The sequence below is a fragment of the Dromiciops gliroides genome, chromosome 1, assembly GCF_019393635.1.
Source record: "Dromiciops gliroides isolate mDroGli1 chromosome 1, mDroGli1.pri, whole genome shotgun sequence".
In the NCBI taxonomy this organism is placed as follows: domain Eukaryota; kingdom Metazoa; phylum Chordata; class Mammalia; order Microbiotheria; family Microbiotheriidae; genus Dromiciops; species Dromiciops gliroides.
In genome coordinates, this window is record NC_057861.1 from 159,939,054 (window position 1) to 159,956,508 (window position 17,455).

The 17,455-nt window shown below is 40.5% G+C and overlaps 1 protein-coding gene and 1 pseudogene across 1 annotated transcript in view; one reads left to right on the top strand and one right to left on the bottom strand.

Moving 5' to 3' along the window:
- GMDS (GDP-mannose 4,6-dehydratase) overlaps positions 1-17,455 on the top strand; it is an 803,594-nt gene that overhangs the window by 771,092 nt on the left and 15,047 nt on the right. The gene's annotated exons all lie outside the window — the stretch shown is intronic.
- LOC122734535 lies at positions 843-1,931 on the bottom strand (annotated as a pseudogene).

The window sequence follows — 17,455 nt, forward strand, 5'->3', positions numbered from 1 at the left end:
TGGATTTTGGACATAGGGATAGGGACTGAACTTGTGATTTCATTCATATAGGGAACTCTCAGATGAGAAAACTCCTTCTACCAATGCAGGTTAGCACCTTCTCTGAAATGCGCAGCTACCTAAATGAATAAGAAGTTAAGTGACTTTCCCCGGGTACTATAGCTAATATGTGTCAAAGGTAGGACTTGAACCCAGCCTGGTTTTCCTGCCTTCAAGGTTAACTCTCTGCTTCCCATGCTGTTTCTCTGCTTTACCATGCAATGCTGCTTCTCACTGATGATAGGAACATTACAGAACCAGTCATGAAATTAATCTAGATTTTATGTAACAAACTTGAATAGGACCTGTGAGCCTATGATTTCAGTGGTATAGGGGATTCCTGGGTGAAGAAACTCTCTCAACAGATGCCAGCCAGCACCTTCTCTACTATTTTAGAATCTTAAGTCTTTGGGGTTTTTTGTTTGTTTTTGTGGGGGGTTTTTTGGGGGGGGCGTCTGGTCTGGCTTTATTAGAAGTTAGGAGCTTAAGAATTGGTTGGGTGGGGGCAGCTAGGTGGCACAGTGGATAGAGCACTGACCCTGGAGTCAGGAGTACCTGAGTTCAAATCCGGCCTCAGACACTTAACACTTACTAGCTGTGTAACCCCAATTGCCTCACTAAAAAAAAAAAAAAAGAATTGGTTGGGTGAGGCTGCAATGGGAAAGGATAAAATGGGGCTAACTCTAGGGCATGGGGGTTCTTCAGGGGAGGAGAGAAAGAGGGAAGAAAAATGGGTAGGGAGGCAGGCTGGGGTCTGGACTCCAAGGGGAGGGGTGTATGGCAGAAAGCTAGCAGGAGAGGGCTCAAAAAGGAGCTTCCCGGGAAGTGTGAGCAGCCATCAGGGCCTGTTTCAGTTGCTCGTAGGTGACAAACATCATTACATTCTAGGAGCCAATTAGAGGAAGGAAGGCATGAACCCTTTGTAGAAGGCTTGGAGCCCCTCCTTCCAGAGCATGGTGAGGGTGCAGTGGCCAGCACTGGCATACTGGCCCATGGCAGAGTCCATGTATCTCGTCTTGACCACATTCCCAGGGGAGGCAATGATGGTGGTGCAGAAGCCAGCCCTAAAGGCTGATGTGAAGTGGCATGGAAGGTCATCAGTCATGAGGTGGGCCTTCAGGAAGACATTTTTTTTTTTTTTTAGTGAGGCAATTGGGGTTAAGTGACTTGCCCAGGGTCACACAGCTAGTAAGTGTTAAGTGTCTGAGGCTGGATTTGAACTCAGGTACTCCTGACTCCAGGGCCGGTGCTCTATCCACTGTGCCACCTAGCTGCCCCTCAGGAAGACATCTTTGATGAGATCATATGTCACCAGCTCAGCACAGTTGATGATAGCATTGTGGGCAAAATTGGGTGAAGTTCTTTTCCACAGGCCCCAAAGCCCCTCCTCTCTAGTGATAGTCTTATAGGCATCCAGTGTGACCTGGTATCTCTGGCTGCCACCTGCACGAGCCTGGGCCTGGAAACGTACCTTCACCACATCTGTGGGTTGGGCTTTGGCCACTGCCAGTGCCCCTGTGGTACAGCCTTCCAGGAGGCGGCTCCCAGTGCCCGCGTGCTCAGATCCCTTGGTGTAAAACTGCTTGACAGAGTCGTAGAGGCCAATGCGGACAGAAGCAAAACTCATCTGGCGCTGCAAGTCAGCCACCATTGTACAGGCTGCCAGTGCCCTCAGTCTTCACCATGGTCAGAATGTTGCCCATGACACCCCAATATTGGGCAGTAGCAGAGGAAGCTCAGATGGCCCCCTGGCTCTCTCCTTGAATCTGCAGCCGGACTTTGTCTGTGTCCAGGGGCAAGGTGATGAGGTCAGGGATGCAGGCAGCAGTGCCAGCCCCAAGGAACTTGATGGTGGCTGTTGGGGGCACATCTGTAGGCTTAAATCCAACCATGATTTGATGCTGGTTTTCTGATACTTCTCAGGAGGTAAAGGAGAAATGGTAAGATGGCCTCCAATGATTAAGAAAAGATAGAGGAACTCTGCCGGAGTCCTGACTTAGAGGGTCTCACGATGATGGCACCTTAATCAAGGTGTCCCGCTCTTCAAAGTTGCTCACAGCAACCATGGCCCACTTCCCTTGATTTTCCATAGAAAGTTGCTGGGAAACTGAACACCTAATGATCATACTATGTGCCCAGGACCGTAAACGAAAACAAGAAGAGGAGGCGGCTGCAGTGGCTGCAGCTGCAGTGGGAAGCACGGGGTCTTTGGTGGAATCCAGAGTCCAGAGTCCGGGGGGCCTGGAGCGGCTGCCTGGCTCTCCGTTGGGTCACTAAAAAGTCACAGTCTTAGACCAGGGAGATGCGCACTTGAGTCTTAAGTCTTAATAGTATCTAAGATTATTTTAGAGTCTTAGGGTGGCCTTGAACACCAAGAAGTTCAATGACTTGCCCAGGGTATCAGAGGCAGGATCTACAACCTATCTTCAGGATTGCTCTCTATCCATACTCTGTACTTTATCTCTTCTTACCTGAATGATAATGTAAAAATGGCCTATCAGAATATGTCACCTTACTGAATATAGTAGTTTCGCATAAGAAGCCACCCAGGAAATTGGAAAATAGCAGCAAGATTTTTTTTTCCCCATATGAGAGCATTAGATAAAATAGTCTTATGCATAAGATACATAATTCTATCCAAATTATCTCAATATTTGTCCATCTAAAGTGACTATACCATTTATATCATCAATTTAGGAAAGACAAAGAATTTCTCTGAAAAGTGTGTCCTGAAAGGAAGATAGGAAGAGACAATAAATTGGACTGACTGTCATAGTTATGGAATTCCTTCCTGACCTTTCCCCATACATTTTCTCTCTAAAATATTTAGGGAAACTCAGAATTATTTCAGCACCTTAGTCTCAGGCTGATCAAGGGGAGGTTAGAGAGAGACAATGAGTTACAGAATGAAAAGTCCTGGTCACAGTGTCAGAAGAAAAGACTTTTGAGCCCCTCTCTATCACTTAATAGCTGTATGACCCTCAGTAAATCACTTAATTCCTCTAGACAGGCCTCAGTTTTTTCATTGTGAGATGGAAATAATAATAGTTGCTTGGAGTACTTGCAAAGAAAGCATTTTGTAAATCTTAAAGCACTCTATAAAGGTGAATTATTTATTTGGAGAGGAGGAAAATAGATGATCTCAATCAACAAGAACAGGAAGAGGCTGGGATCAAGAACAGAGATGAAGGTATCAGCTTTGGAAATAGGAAAGGACTTAGCATGAAGAGTCTATAATGGTTTCCTTGAGTCTGTAGGGAGGAGATCAAGTCAGAATTTGAAGACATTTGCAGAGTGACTGAAAGATTGGTATTCTTATTCAAGATACCTTTTCCTTTGGAGTTTCATGTTGCCAAAAGGCACATGCACCCTGACACACTGACCCACTCTTGAAGATCTTTTGGAACTTCCGACGTATACCCTCACTGCCAACTCAGTGTAGTTTGGGGAGAGGCAAAGATAAGGAGGAAATTAGGAGAAAGGTAGTTGGGCAAGAATCAAAAAAACTGCTAACTTGACCTTTCCTCCTTCCATTCTAGCCAGTGGCAAGTGCCCAGCTGTTTGCTCCAGGTTGCTGCATATGCAAAGGCCCCTGGAGACTGTCCAGGCAGCCATGGTTTCCATTCCAAAGGAAAGAAGGGAGGAAATAGAGGCCAGAAATATTAAGCAAGATTTAAAAAAAAAAATATCTTCTCTGGGGCAGCTGGGTGGTGTAGTGGATAGAGCACCAGCCCTGGAGTCAGGAGGACCTGAGTTCAGATGCGGCCTCAGACATTTAACATTTGCTAGCTGTGTGACCCTGGGCAAGTCACTTAATCCCAATTGCCTCACTTAAAAAAAAAATCTTCTCAAAAAGAGACAGAGGAAATATGTAAGAGCAGAAACATGGAAGTGATTCTGATACCCGCACTTCTATACTTCTGTACTTCTAATGTATCACTGGAGGGTTAGAGGAAACCGGAGCTTAAATCCTGGTCTGTCACTGACTCATGGTTTTACTCAGACAAATAATTTCACTTTAAAATGCCCTGTTTTCTCCACCTGCAAGATAGGGTTGATAATATTTGCTGGCTACTTTTTTCACAAGAATGTTCAAATGATAATGAAAGTAAGATTCATGAATACATGGGAAGAGCCATTCCTCATCTAATAAATGGTCAAGGATATGAACAGTCAATTTTTAAGCTGCAAAATGAGAGATTTTTTTTTTTTGCGGGGCAATGGGGGTTAAGTGACTTGCCCAGGGTCACACAGCTAGTAAGTGTCAAGTGTCTGAGGCCGGATTTGAACTCAGGTAGTCCTGAATCCAGGGCCGGTGCTTTATCCACTGTGCCACCTAGCTGCCCCAAGAGATACATTTTTGAACATGGGCAGTGTGAGAATTTGGCTTGATAAAAGGATTTTATTTTCTTTTAAATGAGGGGGTAATAAGGAGAGAAAATAAATGCTTGCTATTTGAAAAATAAAATGGATTAAAGATTAAAAAAGAAAACTTATTACAATGTGAATGGCAATATATCCAGAGAGCCAGAGATATGGGTATTCAACTGTGGTTCATTTATGTCAAAATTTTGGTTATTTTTTTAGTCTAATTCTATAGCCTGAAAGCCAAAGGTCAGGCTGGTAAAAAACATAGAAAGGAAATAACCCAAGAGTTCACATAGGAGAAAAAAATTCACTTCCCACTTAAGCAATAATAAATTCTTCATAGGATATTAGGGGGGATTGGGGGGATTAATTTGGGAATCAGGAGCTCTGGAATATAGGACATAGCTTTCTGGCCTCAATTTTCTCATCTACAAAATAAGAATTGGACTACATGATTTCTAAATTCTTACTTAGGTTTATCTAATATTGTATAGTCTGTTGACTCTTTCATGATGTAACTACTGCAGTCTGCCTCCATGAGATACACAAATCAAATAATTTCAGGGCCAAAAAATTACTTAACATTTTGACTGAAAAATCACCAAAATAACAGATGATAGTGCAAGACTCTAGAAACACACCAAGAATGAAGCATGGACCTTTATGTTTTCTGGACTGCCAAAAAGATGCTCAAAAAAATGAAAAAGAATTCACAGGAAATCCAAAATTACCATTAATGGATTGGAAGAACTGACTGCATAAAGAAAGCCATTTTGAAAGAGTTTATGTGTATCCGATATCTGAAGAATGTGATTGTCCTAGAAAAGACATCTTTCTGATTTTGAAAGGTGGCTACATGAAGAAAAGATGGCAGATGGGATATGTCCTGATGCACAAAGGTTTTACATTTCTCAAACAAATGAATGAAGGAAAGGTTTCCCAAAAGGCTTGGCAAAATATTTCATGGCTTTGGGGAGAGAAAAATCATTAAAAGGTATATTGATTGTAGGAAATAATTCTCTCCTGTCCCCTCCCTCTTGACCAGATCAAAGGAGGCCAACTGGTGTCCAGGATGCTTCTGCCTTCAAATCAGTGAGACCTAAAGCACAGTGCTAGAGCTTTGGCAACTTTAGTAAAAGGCAATAAATATTTGATGTATTGATTGCTTATATACCCTGAAATCTTAGGCTAGTTGGACATAATTTCAGAACTGAGGATCTTTAAAATGAAGACTCACCAATCTCCCTGGGGGAGGGGGGTGGGGCTCTGTCATGAGATTTGAACTAATCTAAAAAGTTTGGAGAAATTTGGGGAAAGGAAGTAGTCAAGAGGACTCTCTGGGAGTTCTCCTAGGGGAATTTAAATCAAATGGAATTTTTTCAGGATATCCTTAGACAATAGTAAGATTCTCAAGCAACCCTTAGAACACAAAACCTCCCTGGATTAAGAACCACTAAAAGCTTTGAATGGAATTTCTGGGTTCCACTCTGCTCCCAATTTAACCATTTAGAGTGATCCCAAATTCCTCATATATTAGGGCACTAGCACAGACAATAATTTTGTACAACCCTCAGAGAAGAAGGCAGCCAATGACTAATAGCCTCTGCTTTTAAAAGAAAGAAAAAGAAAAACTTTCCATTGAATTGGACCCCAGTAACTGACTGCTAAAACCCTGAAGCTCTCTTAAGAAGCTAGCCTGATCCTAGCATTTAGTCCCAAGACTAGCTGATCTAATATATCTTTTCTGTCTCCAATTTCTGTAATTCCTTTGATACCCCACCCTTTCCCAGTGATCCACTCATTGAGAAGGTGGTGCAAGAAAAAAGTTGAGTCACTTGATAAAGATCAAAGTGATACTTCAGGTTCTGCCACAGGCACAAGTCTCAGGTGAGTACTTGCTGCACTTTGTAGTGCCCCAAAAGTCCAGTAAGTTATTCCCTTTCTTTGACTTGAAAAAGATAAATCCCTTCTCCTTAAAGAACCACCCTCCCCAAGGCAGTTTCTCCATGCCAGTTATTGGCAAAACATATTTCTACCCACTTATCTCAGCTGACACAACCAGAATTACTAAAGCTGTCCCACAGGCACATTAAAATGCATCCTGGGGTTCTAGGATGACTCTGAACTCTCCAAGGTCCCAAATGGTCAAGCTGGGACCAGAGTAGGGCCCAGAGATGTCATTCCTAGCCTTTGCTGGCTCCCAGTGTAGGAAGGTTTGATATTCGAGAGCTTGACTGGGGCTCCCAATATAGTCTCAGAAGATCTTGGAACTTCATTTGATTTCAATCCCCCAGGAGTGCATCAGAACCACCAAAAAGACTTCTGAATCAATTCCCTTCAACCCTCAGCTTTCCAAGTTAGTTCAAATCTTAGAATAGAGGGCCCTAGGGTAACCACTGGCTATACAAGGTCTCTGATCCTAAACTATACCAACTAGCCTAAGGTTGCAGAGTATATAAGCAATTAACGCATCATATATTTATTGTGTAAGGTAGATTGCCAACACTCAAACCTTAGTTATTTAGTCTTGAACCTATAGTCAATTTTATAGGGATTCAGCTACAGGACTCATTTATCATCTTGAATTCCTTACGAAACTTCTCTAACCCTTGGAACTCCAATCCTCCTGGATCATCCTGGCCCATGAACCACTTTATCTAACTTCATCTACCACTACCAAAATGTAGTGAGTTTGGTGGCACACACCTGTAATCTCTGCTACCAAGCAAGTTTGATTATGGTAGATTGCATGAGCTCTGGAGTTCTGAGCTTCAGGAAGGCTGAAGCCAATAATACATCTGCAGCTAAGCCCAGAACCAATATCATGAACCCCCAAGAGTAGGAAGACACCGGCTGCCTAAGGTGGAGTGAACTGGCTCAGTAAGGAAACAAAGCAGATCAAAGGATCTTCGCTGATGATTAACAGTGGGATAGGACCCATGAGTGGCTGCTGAACTTCTAGCCTGAGCAAGATAGGGAGACCTAATCTCAAAAACAAAAATACAATCTGTATGTAATTACTTCCCCTCCTCTGGTGCTGCTGCCACCATTTCCAGGTACCCTTTCTGAATTGCCTAGCTCTTCTTTCTTTTCCATCCTGCAGCCAACTCCACACACTGAACACCGTGCTCCAGGATGAAACCCTTAACTCCTGAGATTGTTTCCTCATCTGTAAAATAATAGAACCCTTGCCTACAGAACTGTTGCAAGGATCAAATGAGCTAATATATGTGGAAACACTTTTTAAACTTTAAAGTGTTACATGTCAATGATGATGATGATGATGATGGTTATGCTAGGATGGTTGATCTATAGTACTATATAGTTTGTTAATTAATTATATATCTGTGAGGGCAGCTAGGTGGCACAGTGGAAAAAGCACTGGCCCTGGATTCAGGAGGATGTGAGTTCAAATCCAGCCTTAGACACTTGACACTTACTAGCTGTGTGACCCTGGGCAAGTCACTTAACCCTCAATGCCCCACAAAAAACAAAAACAAAACAAAAAAATATTAATTATATATCTGTTTTCATCCTACTTCCAGCCCATGACAAATAAGGAAAAACAAATAAGTATACAGAATAGTTCCCATCACCTCAAAATCAGAATAATTCACCTGTATGTACGATACCCCCAAAGTGCACAAAAGTTAGCTTCATTCTTAATGTCTGTGTATACTGTGCTGTAGGAAATACAAAGACAATGCTCTCTCTACCCTAAAAGGCCTTATTAGAAAGACAGGGCTTCTGTGAGAAATCATTAACATTTAAAAGATTATAATCAGATGACAGGATGAATAGAGTGCTGGACTCCGAAAGACCTAAGTTCAAATGTGGCCTCAGACACTTGCTAGCTGTGTGACTCTAGGCAAGTCACTTACCCTGCCATCTCAGCTTCTTCATCCATAAAATGGGAATGATAATACACTTACCTAACTTGTTGTTAAGATAAAGAGAGTTAATATTTATAATGTGCTTTTACAAACTTTAAAGAGCTATATCAATGCTGAGTGAGTGCTAAAAACAACGAAAATGTATTAAGGGCTTACTTAGGGAATGTGAATACTAAGGGAAATATGAAGAAGAATATGAGGAATACACATAAAAGATGCTAAGAAATATGAAGATCAATAAGAAGAAATTAAATGGGAATCGACTAAAAGGTATAGAGAATGCAAGGGCCTACGGTATTTACCATTTGCCGATTATTTTTCTTTCTTTCTTTTTCTTTTTGCTGATTATTTTTCAAAGCATTTGACTCAGAGTAAAAGGCAGCCTTATAGGATCCTCTCCAACAAGATGTCTCCTGTGTATATGTTCAGATCATATAAGATTCCTTAGTGGACACAATCACAGAGAGAGCTACTCAACAACACTCTATTAATATCAAGTGAAGCATATAACAGCGAGATGTATGCTCATCAAAGGCATTTGTCACTTCCATAAAAGATGTCTTTTGCATAAAATAAAATAAACCCAGTTGGATTTTGGAGAGGTCCAGTAGATGTTCCTGTTTGCAGATGGTGTTGTGCTAATTGTATCAATGCCCAAAGCACTATAAGACCTCTTCAGGGGAAACCATAACTATCCAAAAAAAATTAGCCTAACCATCCATACAGAAAAAAAAAAAAGAAAGAAAAAAGAAATGGCTAAAGAATGCCTATCTCTCAGGCAATGGCATGCAAATGGAATGAAAAACCTACTTACCTTACATTTTGCATATATTTCATATGCATCCTGCAGATGGGCAGTATGCTGGTCCCAGTATTAAAGAAGGGGAAAAAGAAGACCACATTACATTGGGAAATTGTACAGTACTTTCAATGGTCCCAAATAGCTCACTGACACATAAAACCATTTTAAAAATACCATTAGTCCGGGGGCAGCTAGATGGCGCAGTGGTTAAAAGCGCTGGCCCTGCATTCAGGAGTACCTGAGTTCAAATCCGGCCTCAGACACTTGACACTTACTAGCTATGTGACCCTGGGCAAGTCACTTAACCCCAATTGCCCCGCAAAAAAAAAAAAATGCCATTAGTCTCTTGATAATGGTACACGGCTAAAAAATCATGGAAAACCACAGTCTTCAAAGAATCAAAACAGTGGCTGATCCACAGGACAATAGAGAAGAACATGGTGATATACACAGGGTACCAGATGTGCTACTAATGACTTGAGCAGAAGTGGCATCCAGGAAATATACAATCAGCAAAAGAGGTAGATTGGTTATGAAATACAAAAAGGGAGAACTAAATGAACAGCTTATATGCTGAACTGGTACCTATGAAATATTAAGAAACACAAAAGAAGACCTTCAGAACTTTAAGTAGAGGATATGTGGAAAGATATTGATAGGAACTACAGAGGATAACAAGGCATGGGGGTGGGTACCCCACTAGAGGGGGTACCCATATAGATGAGAGCATGCACTCATTGAAGTATACAAATAATAAGTGCATAAGAGATGTTCAAAAAGTAATCATCACTCCAAGGAAGGAAAAATGTTTCTAGCTTATAGAATCTTGAAAAAAGCATCATCTGACATGATTCTGAAAGGCTGCATGAAATATCAACAATCTAAATGGGCAGGGGAGAACTTTCTACAAGTACACAGTGCTTAATGACAGAACTGGAAAAGTACAGGGTAAGTTCATAAAAGAGTGACAAGTTCAGCTTGCCTGAGTTGGAAGGTATGTGGAATGGAATAGTATGAGAGAATATGGTATAGGTAGGTTGGCAACAAATTATGGAAAGTTCTAATTTTAAAAGACTGAACTTTATTCAGTAGGCAATAGAAAGCCATGGAAAGATTCTGAACACTGAAGTAGCAAGATCCAATCTATACATAAAGAAGGAAGATTGGGGTCAGCTAGGTGATGCAATGGATAGAGGACCAGCCCTGGAGTCAGGAGGACCGAGCTCAAACCTGGCTTCAGACACTAGCAAGTCACTTAACCCAATTGCCAAAAAGAGAAAAAAAGAAAGAGGAAGGAAGGAAGGGTAATTAGGAAGTGGCATATAGAATATATGTAATGGTAATAAATAAAAGATAGTGAGAGGTAAAGAGACTTATAAAAAAGAAAAAAATAAATAACCAATTGGTCAACAAACATGTTTTTTAAGTTCCTACTTTGTGTCAGACTAAGCACTGGGGCTACATTTATAAAATTAATATAGTCCCTGCTCTCAAGGTCCTTACATTCTACTAGTATAGGAATACAACCTATATAGGTCTACAATACATATCCGGAAAGAAAGCATTGATCTTGGCAGTTGCAAGGATTGTACGTAGAGCCATAGGCGAGCAGATTGTCATTACCTTTATAATAGCAGCATTACTATTGTTTTGATTATTGCAAGAAGCAAAACGTAGCCTGTAGCCCAGTGCTTCCAGAGGACTGTGAGCTTACATGTCCCATCCTGGGATCCTGACTCGCAAAGTGGTCAATTTTCCTTTCTTTGTCTTATTATCCTCACCTGGATTAATCCAGGAAACAAACTTAAGTATACTAGAGTTCTAGGGTATCCCAAATGTGAGGAGAAGAGTTTTCAAATCCTTCTTAGACAATATAATTGGGTATGGTCAGAAAAAGTGATATAAGGACACTCTCGAGGTCTCTCTTAAGAACTTTGGGATTGGTTACATGACATGGGAAACACTGGCACAGGACCGTCCAGCATGGCATGCCCTCATCGGAGAAGGTGCTATGCTCTGTGAGAAAAGTGGAATTGAAGTAGCTCAAAAGAAACACAAGATGTAGAAATTTAAAGAATCTAACCCAAATGTTCTCATGGATTATTTGTTCCTGACCTGTGATAGAGCCTCCTGAGCTCATATTGTTCTGATCAGCCACAGTTGGACACGCTGTAACTTGACTCAAACATAGTGATGTCATTTTGGCCCTCTTTGAGAACAAAGGACAGCAACCAACCAACCACCCAATTGGATATAGGAAAGCCTTTACTTCACACCAAAGAAAATGCATAAGATGCTAATGACTTCCAACTCATGAACAAATACAGATATATATTTAATTTAAATATCTCATAAGTTCCTCACTAGAAGGAAATCCCACCTCATCTCCCAGTAAGAGAGGGTACACAGACATTAGCAAGGCATCTGGTAAGATGCCCACATGGTATGGGACTGGATAGGAAGGCAGATGATGACTTGCTCCAAGGCAGTGGTAGGAAGAATTGAAAGGAAGGGACAGAGGCAAGAGATAAAGACAATAAATGTTATAAGATTTCAAAACAGGGAGAGATCAGTGTGGTCTGGGATTATCAGTGAAGGCTTCATAGATCAGGCTTGAAGCATAAGTAAGATTCCAGAAAATAGAGAAGAGAAAAACAAATAGCATGGACAAAAGGAAGGAGGGAGAAAAGCACAAGGCATGTTTGGGTGACAGTAAGTTATATGTGAAGGGAAACATTCATGGAGGGGAATTGTGAAAGATAAGGTGAAAGAGGCAGGCTAAAGCCAGTTTATAGAGGGCCTTGAGTCTAAGGAATTTGGACTTTTTCCTGTAATCAAAGGAATCATTGAAATTATATAGCAATAGGACAGCTAGGTGGCACAGTAGATAGACTGCTGGGCCTGATTTCAAATCTGGCCATAGACACATGCTAATTATGTGACCCTGGTCAAGTCACTTAACACTGCCTCTAAAAGGAAAAAAAATGAAGTTATATAACCATTAAGTAATTAACAAGCCTAAAAATACTAAGGAGCAAGGAAGAGTACAAAGGGAAGGAAGTTATCCAAGAGCCAGTTGAGTGATGGGTCTACTTTTTATCTATTTTAACCTTGCCTAAGTTTTGCAAGGGTGATAATAGTCTGGTCAGTCATCTTCTTGATCATTCATTCACTATAATTGAATGAATATATTATATCTGAATGAAATGAAAAAATACCTGGAGCTAACATTTATATAACCCGTCATAGTTCACAAAATGCTTGGCATGTTATCTCATTTGATGCTCACAACAACCCTGGGAGGTAAATGCTATTATTAACCCCCTTTTACAAATAAGGAAACTGAGGTCCCAGAGGGTAAGTGATTTGCCTCAGGGTCACACAACTAATAAATAACTGAGGCAAAGCTTGAACACAGGTCTTCCTGGCTCCAAGTCCAACAACCTATCCATGCATTGACAGCTGCCTGAGCAGCTCACATCCCAATAAGCAGAGACCACAAGCATAAGAGGATTCAGCTACAGAGAAATGGAAAGGCTCAGTGGACCTTAGGCTGCACTAGCAAAGGCAAATGGTAACACGTCTTCCTTAGTGTCATTTCTACTGATAAAACCATATCCATTTCTGACACTGAATAAACATTTGAGGCTTTGATGACAAGAATCTTATCTTGAGGGTCTTTGGCTCTGGCTGCTAGGGAGCCAGGAGGGCTCAGCACTTGCAAAAGCAGTCTCCAGGTTGTACCTCCACAAGGTTTGCCTCTTAGATGATGGTGGAAGGGGTTTGGCTTGAGGCAGGGCCAGTGGCTTTGTTATTCCCATGACTCTTAGAGACAGAGGTGTTCATGAATAAAGTTCCCATTTTATTCCCTAGCTGTCACTGCTTAGTAATCACTGTTTCTTATAGATTCCGGTACTTGGAGTTTAAAGTCCTTCACAGCCTGGTCCCAATGTCTCCTTCCAGTCTTATTATACATTCATTATTCCCTTTTAGGCACAATCTGGTTCATCCAAATTGACCTTGTTGCTCTCTGTTCACAGTTCTCCATCTCCTGCCTCAAAACCTTTGCTGTGGCTCTCATTCTTTCTCTCCTTATTCACCTCCTCACCTCTACCTGATGGAATTCTTAGTTTCCTTAAAGACTCAACTCCTTCTCCACCTTCTACTTGAACCCTTTCCTGATCCCTGAAGCTGCTAGTATCTTCTCTCCAAAATCCCTTTGTATCTTTTTAATATAGATCTACATTGTATACAGTTAATTTCCTCTGCTGGATTTTAAATTCTTCAAGGGTTTCACTTTTGTTTCTATTATCCCCAACACCTAGTATAGTGCCTGGCATAGTGTATATGCTTAACAAATGCTAAGTAATAGGGGCAGCTAGGTGGCGCAGTGGAGAAAGCACTGGCCCTGGATTCAGGAGGACCTGAGTTCAAATTCGACCTCAGACACTTGATACTAGCTATGTGACCCTGGGCAAGTCACTGAACCCTCAATGCCCTATGTTCCTGGCACTGTGCTGACTGCTTTACAACTATTCTTTCATTTGATCCTCACAAGTACTGTGGAAGGGATTACTTTTCAATTTACTGCAGCACTGTCAGTCTTAGACCACATGGCTGTCATGGGCTCTACCTGACAGCTTCAGCAGAGACAGAATGCACATAGCCAGAGGGACATACATAAATTGCTTCTTCTTCTATTTCAACACGTAGATTCAGTCTGTAAATTCTTTTTTGAGGTTTAATTACCTTAGAAATTGCCTTTGGTTCTTGCTACCCCTCCCTCCGAGCACACCCCAGCAATTTGTAATTACTAAGACAGTCTTCTTTTTGGTTCTGGAATTTGCATTAAAAAAAAAAAAAGGAACAGATTGTTCTATAGAAATCAAAGGCTCTTTGGAAGCTTACCAGACTAGCACAGTTTGGGTATAAAGTCTCTTGCCTTTAGTTTACAATGACCTAGAAAGCAGCAGTTCCTGGAAGCATCTGACCCAGAGCTATTGGACAGACAGAGAACTCCATTAGCAGAACTTTGTGAGTTGACTTTCAAGTGGATAGGTGTTATGAAAGAGCTGTTTCCTCTTGAGTAGCTGACCTGCCATGCACATATCCTATGTGTTGGTTTCTATGAAAAATAACCCTCCATAGAAGCTCTTCTTCAAGAATATAGAGCCACTCACTGCACTCATTTTTACTAATCAGAGTGTTGAGCTATCTCTATGCTCATTACAGACTATTCCTCCTCAGCCTCTTATTCCAACCCTTTATCTATAGACTCACCAAATGTTAGACCTCTCAGATCATACAGTCCAACCCCCTCAATTTACAAATGGAAGGAGGAAATTAAGTCCCAGGAAGAAGGAGTTTAGCCAAAGTCATACAACTGATAAGTTGAAGAAAAGGGACTTAAAACCCGGTTTCCTGATCCTAAATACAGTATTCTGCAGAATGCTATACATCCTCCTTTAGATTTCTAGCCTCAGTGCACTGTGCTATTGAAGCAACCTGCCTAAAATGGGTTTTTCTGGGCTCATATGAAAAGACAAGGTGTGATATTTTCTTTTTTCTTGTTTTTTTCTTTTTTTTCTTTTCTTTCTTTTTTTTTTTTTTTGCAAGGCAATGAGGGTTAAGTGACGTGCCCAGGGTCACACAGCTAGTAAGTTTTAAGTGTCTAAGGCTGGATTTGAACTCAGGTCCCCCTGAATCCAGGACCAGTGCTTTATCTACTGTGCCACCTAGCTGCCCCCAAATGTGATATTTTCTTTTTTTTTCATAAAAGTATTTTATTATTTTCCAGTTACATGTAGAGATAATTTTCAACATTTTTTATAAGATTTCTAGTTTAAAATTTTTCTCTCTCCCTCCCCTCCCTTCACCTTCCCCAAGACAGCAAGCAATCTGATATAGGTTATATATGTACAAGAATGTGATATTTTCCAACAAGTTTTGTTTCCTTAAATCCTGGACTCTAGTCCTATGTTTTCCCACTTATAGCCCCTATGTTATCTGTACTGAATCCTTCCTATAAATAATCACTATTGGAAAGAAAGGTCTAGAACTTTACCAAAATCATCTTCACCACCTTATATCCCCCTAACCTCCACCCTCCCTCTCACCCCCAGCCATCATTAAATGCCTCTGGAACCAGTGGTTGAATGGGGATTTGTCCAGGAGTTAGAACGACCTGGATTCAAATCCTATCTGATGTAAGCTGTCACTAAGAAACCCTGGACAAGTGACTTCACATCTCTGAGCCTCAGTTTCTCACTCTCTGACTGTAGGGATAATAATAACAGAAAGTCAGAGATTTTTCTCCTCTTTCAGATACTTTGTATATTTGACCATTGACACCCTTATAATTATGGCATCTCTAGCACAATGTCCTGTACATGGACTTCGATGGATCCATCTGCTTTCCTTTTTTTTTTTTTTGGTCTTTTTAAATTTAGAGGTGTTCTTTATTTTTTAAATAATATTTTATTTTTTCCAATTACATATAAAGATAATTTTTGACATTTATTTCTTAAAATTTTGAATTCAAAATCTTCTTCCTCCCCCTCCACTCTTCCTTCCCTAAAGAGCTAAGAATTTAAAATGTTATATATGTGCAATCATGTAAAACATATTTCCATATTCATCATGTTGTGAAAGAAGAAGTGGACCAAAAGGAGAAAAGCATAACAAAGATAAAGAAAGTGAAAAGAGTATGCTTTGACTTGTATTCAGATTCCATCCATTCTTTCTCTGAATATGAATAGCATTTTTTATCTTGAGTCCTTTGAAATTGTCCTAGATCACCTGGATGCTTTTCCTTCTTGTTCTCTTTTCTATAAGTTCATCTCAGGCAGTGATGTTAGGGTCCAAGTGCTGTCACACTTACGCTTTACTTGATGGAGTTATAATTTACTTGATGGATGTTATAATTATTTTTTGTAAATATTTTCCCTTTTTCTTCTGCCTCCTTACATTTTCATACTTGAGTGACATTGTGATTGCTTCTTTTGTTGTTGTTGGTTCGGTTTGGTTTGATTTAGGGTTGTTAAAGCTAAAATTCTAGCTAAACTGTCTAAAATATCTAATGAGTGGTCGCCAATAAATTATAAGCTTTAGCAAGAGTTAGGCTTTTAAGCATTTATTAAGGAGAATAAGAATTTGGTAAAGAGAGAGAGAAAGGCCTAGATTCCTATCTATTAAAGGGAGAGCGCATTTCTAGCTCCCTTCTCCAACAGCGTCCTCAGGAAAAGAGAGTGAGACAGAGTGCCCGGCTCCCCCTTTCTCCTCCTACCAGCCAACGTCACTTCCTGACGCCCAAGAAAAGCCGCATGGCCTTGCCCTCAAAGACCTTCCTTTCATGGTGGAGCTTTTCTACAGTAAGTCTCCAGCAGGTGGCGTCATTCCAATCATTACAGGGTTTTGGGTTTTGGGGTTTTGGGGTGGAGGGGTAGGCAGTAAGGGTTAAGTGACTTGCCCAGGGTCACAGGGTAATTACTTTTTACTGGCAAAACTTACAAAGATTTCTTCATTCTGATTTTTCCCTCTAGTGCTGCTTCTTTCTGTTTTATGTGACGTTACTCATACTTTTCTTACTATGATTTTACAAATGACTTTATAGTATAACTTTCTTATCTTTTCTTTTCTTTTCTTTTTTTTTGCTTGTGGCAATGAGGGTTAAGTGACCTGCCCAGGGTCACACAGCTAGTAAGTGTCAAGTGTCTGAGACTGGATTTGAACTCAGGTCCTCCTGAATCCAGGACCAGTGCTTTATCTACTGCACCACCTAGCTGCCCCTTAGTCTAACTTTCTATTACTTTTGACTGCCATCAACCTCCCAAGTAAATCTGACTATGGGACTTTCTGGCTTGTTTTGTTCTCCATTCTGGTTTGTTTTGTTCTCCTTGCTGTGGCAATTTATGTTGGTTTAACTTCTGGATAAAATTATTGTAATTAGTGTTATGTCTTTTCTGTTTTCCATTTCCCATTTTTAAGTTTAATTACTAGTTTAAATAGTTCAGAATTAAGTTGTTTTGATTAGACAATTTATATTTTTCTCATTGTTATCCTTGTTTGTTAATGATTCTGATCTCATCTTAGTTTTGTAGAGTTATTACTCACATGCCTGGCTCAAGAATAACTCCCACATCAATAGCAAGTCTCTTCCTTTCTGTTAAAATGTAATTGTTTTTGTCCTTTATGTTGTTATTTGTTACTTATCATGTCCACTGCTGACCAATTCTTCCCTTACAGCAAAATAATGTTAAAATAAAATGTCAAGGAAATAAAGTACAACTATTCCTTCTTTTAACCCTTCCATATCTCTGTAGGCTTGTTTCAAGTCCCTCTTCATTTGCCCTTC